Source organism: Odocoileus virginianus, chromosome 8 (assembly GCF_023699985.2).
Source record: "Odocoileus virginianus isolate 20LAN1187 ecotype Illinois chromosome 8, Ovbor_1.2, whole genome shotgun sequence".
In the NCBI taxonomy this organism is placed as follows: Eukaryota; Metazoa; Chordata; class Mammalia; order Artiodactyla; family Cervidae; genus Odocoileus; species Odocoileus virginianus.
This window is the reverse complement of record NC_069681.1, coordinates 60,057,953-60,064,628: the sequence shown is the minus strand read 5'-3', so window position 1 is coordinate 60,064,628 and position 6,676 is coordinate 60,057,953. Positions and strand designations below refer to the sequence as shown.

The following is a 6,676-nucleotide window of genomic DNA, read 5'->3' as shown; positions in this document are numbered from 1 at the left end:
ATCCATGGAATTAAGAGGGGGAAAATACAAAATACAAAAGTGTTTATAAATCAAGTACAACCTTGACAGGATAAATAAATTATTTATTTACCTTTGTAGACTTCCCAGGTGGTGCTAGTGGTAAAGAACCCAACTGCCAATGCAGGAAACAAAAGAGACTCAGGTTCGATCCCTGGGTCAGGAAGATCCCCTGGAGGAAGGCGTGGCAAACCATTCCAATATTCTTGCCTGGAGAATCCCATGGACAGAGGAGCCTTGTTGGCTACGGTCCATGGAGTCACAAAGTCAGACATGACTGAAGCCACTTAGCATGCATATATGCAGGAACTATTGAAACACAGTCTTTTCTGATATCCACCCAAGGAAAAAATCAGAACGTTTTTCTACATAACAAAATTTTATTGCACAATGAAACTAAGTGAACCTGACCTAGACAATTAATAGTCAACATATGTCTACTGTCTGTCTACTTATATATCTACTTATATTTTTAATGCCATTTGAATAGAATACGGTGCAGAAGATGACAATTCATTCAGCAAGAGAACCAGAATTCCAGCCTCCTTCCACCTTAATCAGGAGCAATGTGCACAATTTCAACACCTCATCACGTCCCTGAGGTGGTTACGATTTTCCTTAGTGGGGACGCTGGTGTCACTGAATTATTGACATAGCTGCTTCACAGTTAACCATGACTGCTAGTTCCTGAAACAATTGTGCTTTCCAGATGCTCACTTCTTTCATGCACTTTCCAAACAGCTTAATACACACATTCTGACCTTTTATTTTTCATGCCACTTGTTCCCAGTTTCTATTTCACATATAACATAGTGACAAATAATACACAGTTATCATGGGATAAGATGTTTTCAAAGAGTCCCCAAGAATGCTCATAATAGCTGCTTCAAACATTGTTATATTACCTAGTGTCAGCTGGGGTTTGTAGTTCTTTTCTTAAAAGTTCATCTGCGCAGTTATCCCTTACAGGCCAGAGATCACTCAAATACATTTCCTTTGTTTCTTTGAATTAAAATTATAAAATGTGGTAGCTTAGACTTCAGAAAAAATCTTTATACTCTGTGGTTTTGTCATGTAGATGTTATGCAGTTTATTTAAAATGGTAAATCATGATGTGCTATCTTCTTGGTTGCTCAGTCATGTCCGACTCTTTGTGATCCTTTGGATTATAGCCCACCAGGCTCCTCTGTCCATGGGATTTTCCAGGCAAGAATACTGGAGTGAGTTGCCATTTCCTCCTCCAGAGGATCTTCCCAACCCAAGGATTGAACCTGCGTCTCCTGTGTCTTCTGAATTGCAGGTGAATTTTTCACCCACTGAGCCATCAGGGAAGCCCTGGCTACTGTGAATTTTAACAATGAAAGACTTTGAAACTGGGATATTTAGGGGATTTAGGAAATCTTCATGGGATTCACTACATGAAAACAAATATTATTGCATTATTTACCTTTACACCAGAGTAGCACCTGCGTTTTAAAAAGCTAAGTCTTAGTGACCGTGTTCACTATGTAGAAAACAGGTAGATTTGAGCCTCATTTCCTCTAACTGTAGTTTGCCTTTGTCACCCAGAATTAGATGGAAATGTTTCTTTGGCTCTGAGTGTGACAATTAGTCCCAATAAAAGATATCAGCATTCCACAGGAACAAATGTTTTCTTCCACCTTAAAGATATCTTCTATGGGGAAAAAAATGGACTAAGTAAATCAAGAGAGGACCCTATGAGTTGCCATACTAGTTACCTGTCATTCTCATGGTCCATGATTGGCACTTGCTGATTTACATATGTTTTCACTAACAGCTCTGGGCTAAGAACCTGGAGGTGTTTGGGGGTTATAAAGAATAGGAGATTCAATCCTAGATCTATAGAAATGTATTTTTTTTGCATAATTTCTTCTATGTCATGATAACATTATGAGATTGACTGATATTTCAGCCTCATTACGTAAAATATAAGATAAATAAATAATGAAAACCCAGAAAAAGAACTGTAAACAATTAAAAAAATACTCAAAAATAATACCAGCACATAAATATGACACAGATCCCAAAACATTTTAACAGAATTAAAGTAATAAAGTACCACAAGCAAAATATATGCTCTGTTATCCAAGACACTGACAGAGCAGAGACTGCAAAAATCAATGCACCCATAAACCTAAGACATCTTTCACACAACTGCTCAAAACTCAGGTCCTGCTAAATCATGAATCCAGGTTGCTAACAAATAAAAAATTGGCAGACTGGGCCTTCATCTCCTTTGACGACTTCTCTGCAACTTCACAAAGTGTGAAAATGTAAAATAGATGAGCAGTCAGTGAGAGAAAAAATTAACATCTTACCAAATTCACAGATTTCATTTTTCATCTCTAAACTAAAATGGAAACAATTTTAAAGGTGATTCAACATCAGAATATCATTTCAACGATTTTAACTTGAGTTCCTACTATGTGCCAGTCACTGTTTGACTGACGTCTGATTCAGCAAGTTAAATTCAGTGGAAATTGCATCTTCGAAGTCCTTCCTTTCGTCTCAGAAAACTGAGTCAGTCTAAAATGAATCTCTGCTTATATAAATGACTTCCTCGTTTGCCTTGCTGAAGGGAATGAGCTTATCAGAATCAGCCTATGACAAACCCAAACGTTTCTTGATGAGATCAGATCATATAGTTCCAGTAAATTAGCACATGCCAAATACAGTATCTGCTGAATCTTCAGTATTCAGAATCCTATCCATTGTCAGCAGTGGAAAATGACCTCCAAGAAGGCTGCTTAACTAAGACTCCTGGAGTTAATTGAGGCTGTGACTGGAACCAAAAACTTTGAATCTTTGCTCTACTACTTCACATTGAGACTCCGTGTCCCTCTGACTTCATGAATTTATTTATTAACTATGGAGAAGTTTTAATACAGTAGAAAGTCCAAAACGACTTCTTTATGCTTCATTCTAATGTCCTCAAGTTCCTCTGGCTGCAGCCTCTAATTTAGAACCACAGTTGGCAGAGGCTGAATCACAAGACACTTCTATAGCTTTACTACCCAACCTGAGCCCTGGGTTCCTATCAATGTTTTAAAGTTGCTCTCTTGCTTCAAAGAATTTATGAAAGATGAGGAAGAATATTGAAAATTATATGTAAAATATATTTTAATAAATGTGAGCAAATACATTTAGAGGTCATGATGTACTTCTAATTTTTGCCTCACGTTGTTCTAGCACATTTCATCTGACCTCTCCATTCAGCAAAAATTTCATATATAAAATTCTCTTTCATGAGCTATATTTCAAAATTAGTTTAAAAATACAACATTCATACTTAACATCTCATATAAGTTTCATGTTATGCCAATTTACTATTATGAAAGATTAAAAATTTCCCCAAATGAATATGTTCAGTTTTTATATCTTGTTTGTCATAGAATCTGAATGTTTGTGTGAAAAGCAAAAATGTTAAATTTTCATGTTTGATAATGTACTTCCAAAGTGTATAATCTGTTGTGGCACCATATCTTAAGGCATTTTGTATTTACCCTCATCAAAATACTAAGCTTCTTTTGACATTCTTTTATTGATAAAAGGAAAGGAAAAAGGAAGACTAATGTGTAATATTGTGTAAGAGTCTTCCAACTTACTTATTAAGAAACTTCCCTAGATTTGAGAGAAATCATATGAAGTTCCAGTATCCTAGGGGCAATATGAATAAGTAGCTTTTCAATGAAATATGACTTACACTGTGGAACTACAGTAGAGACAAAATGGAAATCTTTAAAGAATATGAGACCTAAGTCCTATGGCAACATTCTAGTGTTTTGTACCCAGAGATCCCACTGGTTTAATCTCTCTGATATTTTCCTCTCTCCTAGTTCTGGGCCTACAAGGACGCTGATGGGATAAGGGTGGAATCAGCTAGAATGATTTCTCCAATGAAGGCAAATGAATCAGTACAAGAGAAAACAATATGCATGTCAACAGCATGTCAACAGGTTGCACACTGACACCAGTCCTGCTAGGAATAAAGACATGGCTATAGCCTCCATTCTAAAAGCTTGGGTCTACAGAGAGATTTTAGATAATGTTTGAAGTGGGGATGCTGAAAAGTGTCAGCCATTTTACTTTTGGGGATTCAAATGCTGGTACACTTTGATACCTTCTGCTGACAAACAAGATTAAAGAGTCAGCATAACAGTCAATTGTGTCCTGAAGATCAGTGAAGTCCAGACAAACCAGTGAGAAGTTGTCTCACTAAGTCTCGATCCTGGAGTCTACTGAAAAAGAACTCTTCCCTGATCTTTCCAAGAATCCCCAAAAGGCGTATTTCTCACCAAGTTCCTTAAAAGCAAATTTCTAGCCAATGCCAGGAGATTTACGTTTCACAAATGGAATCAACAGCCCAAGGAGGACATTGGCATCTATACTGAGGAACTGTGCTAACTGACACTTCACACTATCCTAAATGCTGCTGTAGAATTGCCGTGGCTGTGGAGTTTACATAAGTGCTCCATGGATACTTCCTGATAGAAACCAAAATAGACGTGTGTGATAGACCAGGAAAGCTCCTTCAGTGCTGAGATGGTGTTTCCTGCATGCCCTAAATTAAAGTGGTGGTCTCAAATAAAACACGTGACCATAACATAGATATTATATGTTGTCACTTGTTATGTATTGTCCCATGACCACCTACTGGAAAGAAACCCTAGACCTATTTCTTTTATATTGTGGTACTTATCACTCTAGAATTATATCCTATGCTTGTTTTCATGTGTATTGCCTCGCTCCTCTACTAGATGGAAGCCCCATGAGGATGCAGGCGTGTCTTGTTTACCATGGCAGCCAGAGCACGGTAGTGTGCCTGGACCACAGCAGATCCTCAGAAAGCACCTTTTGAACAAATGAATGATGGAACATTCTCACCAGTGTGGCAGTTAAACACAGAACCTAACTGCTCCAAAGAGATGGATAAGTAGGTTCACGTGTTCAAATATCTGCCTTGCATGTGAAGTTTACACCTTTGTTCCACTTATAACTCAAGGATGCGGAGCACAGGACATATGGAGAAAGGCTCAACTTAAAGTGAATTTCAGGACCATCTTCCCAGCCCACTTTCTCATGATCGCCATTATTATTTTGCAATTCTAGCCCAGAGAGGAGGCTTCAAGCCTCTACTGAATTACAACAGAGCTCATCCAAATTATAGGTCACTGGGGAAGGCACAGTTGATGCTAGTCAATAAATTGAAGAAAAGGTCTTCCAAAATATTGCTTCACAGTGCCCTTTGCCAAAGTGTTAAAATCACTAGGAGTTCTTCAAAATTATGGCATAAATATTCCTAGAAATCATGTACTAAGAATGTGCAATGTAGCTTTTCAAGGAACTTTAAAAATACCCATCAAAAGCATGTCTTCTGTAAGGAACTAGGAAGGGGAGAAGTAAATGCCTTGTGGATAAGAATATTCTTTAGGTTTAACCTTTATGAAAATACAGATAGAGGCCCTCAGGGAACTTTGTATCAGTGAGACCCAATATTTACAGAAAAAATCCTAACGTGGCATTTAAACATGAGTAGTTCACCTCTATGAAATAACAGATGTGGTCTGTTAGAACCTTGGGAGTAAATAACTAGAAAAAAGGGTTTTGATCCATGGTCCATTTTGGAGTATTCTGAACAGTAATGTTCTATTCCAAGGGTGTGATTTACAGTCCTCCCTAAATCTGGTCTCCAGAGCTGACTTAGGCTAATTTCTAGATCCTACTGCATCTACTTAGATCTTGTTCCCCATATATTTTGAATGCTAAATGCAAAACATGTACACTATTGGTGGCTATATTTTAGGTGGGGAATGCAATTCTTCCCCATAGTGGCAATATAGCATCCTCTCAGTTATAAATATCTTCACTTCAATGAGAAAAGATGATGAAATTCTTTTTGAAGACTCTCAAAGGGCTTGCAGATTTTTAAAAATATTACCGCCACTTTGTTTGGAAGAAATACAGTTTGGTCATAAAACCATCATTTGTGATTGGATTTATGGACATGACACGCATTTGCATGCTGTACATGAAAACCTTGCACCAAAGAGTGGTTTCCAGCAAGGAAACTGTTGCTAGTCAGAATTTTCTGTGTTAACATGAACAAATTTCAGTTTCCCAAACCTGTTGAGAACAAATGTAATTCAAAGAATCTTCCTTTGCATGGACAGGGTCTATCACTTTCAAAATTCCTGATATCTTCACTGAAATGTTTCCAATAAGAAAGGCAAATTCTCTTTAAGAGATGTCTCAAAGTACTTTCTCTTTTAAAGTTAGATCAGGAGAAAAGCATCTTTCCTTTTTAGTTATTCTATTTGTGACATGCTAGGCACTTGCAATCTATCTGTATCATGCCTGGAACATTTTATTATCACTTAACACCATACTTAGGAGTATGTGAATTAAAATAAAATAATTACTTACAGAATCTAATTCATGTATTCGACAATCTTGAATAAGCACAAGAAACTGTACATGAACTGGATTTTTTTAAGTAACACATAACTTTAAAGAAACTTACATGTAATATTACTGTATTATAAAGCAGAAGGAAATAAAGGTAAAGGTGCATGTAATATTTTGTGCTTAAAAAAATGCAAAGTGGCAATTCATTAGGATGTGGAGTATATGGTATGTG

The 6,676-nt window shown here is 37.0% G+C and overlaps 1 long non-coding RNA gene across 1 annotated transcript; it reads left to right on the top strand.

The window, feature by feature from the left end:
* Positions 1-1,095: 1,095 nt before the first annotated feature.
* On the top strand, positions 1,096-6,471 carry LOC139036250 (uncharacterized). Its single transcript, XR_011488956.1, has 2 exons — positions 1,096-1,318; positions 3,876-6,471. It is a non-coding gene; the product is annotated as an uncharacterized lncRNA (long non-coding RNA).
* The last annotated feature ends 205 nt before the right edge of the window (positions 6,472-6,676 follow it).